Here is a 1,390-nt window from a genome sequence, read left to right on the forward strand (position 1 = left end):
TGGCACCATCACCATAACAGGATCTGGGCCACCCACTGAAGCAGAGGAAACCCCAGAGAGAACACCACCAGAACCAGACCAATTCCCCTGCTTGCGCATCATGATTCATCGGCCCGAGTCGTGGAACAAGCACTCGCATCGAAAGGAGGAGGAGGAGGCATATTCCATCCAACCTCGGGATACTACGGCGGTACAAACATATTGTTATCTGGGATCATCTGTCCAGGCAAAGGGTGAGGATTCCCATTAATAGGCATAGGATTTTCATCATCTGGATGCACATCAGCAAAATCAGCAGATAGAATATAGCAAGGAGCAGTCCAGGAGTGTCTCAGACCAGAGAACCTAGCCACCATGGGCTGACGAAAGACAACATCACGAGGGACTAGAGAAGGCGCAGGGAAAGTAGCATAGACCAAAACCCTACACTTCTGCACATCTCTATATTGCCAGTAGTGAAATTCCCCAAAAGTGTTCACCGCCTCCGCAATGGTAGCAGTATTACGAAAATCCATCGGGATCCCTATGAACATGAGCCAACCAGTCCTAGCACCTTGCTGTGTCCGAAAACCTAGGCCCTCATTATGCTTAATAAACCGAAGAACAGAGCCATTACCGAAATTCCAATCCCCATGACCAACAAGGGCCGATCTGACCACTGGGTTACGAAACAGGAAAGCACCAACTCCAAAGAACCAAGGCAGCGAGTTCACCACCTCCACCTCACGGTCAGCAAGAAAGTTCCGAACCTGATTCAATGCATGTTGCAGCGAGATGCTCGGCGGCGGCGGCTCAACCACCGCAATCGCCCCGTTCTCGTGCGCATCAACCATCGGTGCCGAAGGGGTGACAAAAGTCCGTGGCGGGCGCTCGTGGGCCGCCATCAATGATGTTGAAACCCTCCGGGACCCAGGGAGTGGGATCAAACTCAAAAGTCGCCATCGGAGGAGCAGTCTCTGCAGGCAATGGCAACGGTGGAGGCGGCAATGGAGGCGATGGCGGTGGGGGAGGTGGCGGAGGGACGGATGGCGGCTGAGGGGGCAGAGGAGGAGAAGCCGAGGAGGCAACAGGTCTATTCGCAAAAACCGCTCCAGAAGATTCCTTTTGTTTCGGAACCCACTTTTTCCCTTGATTAGCAAGCCGAGTAAGACAGGTTTTGGCATAGTGACCATAATTATAGCAAGATTTGCACCTGACTTGATTAACACATTGACTCGTGTCATGGTTCATGCTCATACAGCGTTGGCACTTCCAAAAGAACAAAGCCCACTTATCAACGAGGCCCACAAGCCCATCAAGAGAGGAAGACACCAGCGGTTCGGGGCGAGACACCGAAACAGGAGAGGCTGAGTGCACCACGAGCTGCAGAGCATGGGCCTTGGAGTAGTAG

This window comes from Lolium rigidum, chromosome 2, assembly GCF_022539505.1.
Source record: "Lolium rigidum isolate FL_2022 chromosome 2, APGP_CSIRO_Lrig_0.1, whole genome shotgun sequence".
Classification (NCBI taxonomy): domain Eukaryota; kingdom Viridiplantae; phylum Streptophyta; class Magnoliopsida; order Poales; family Poaceae; genus Lolium; species Lolium rigidum.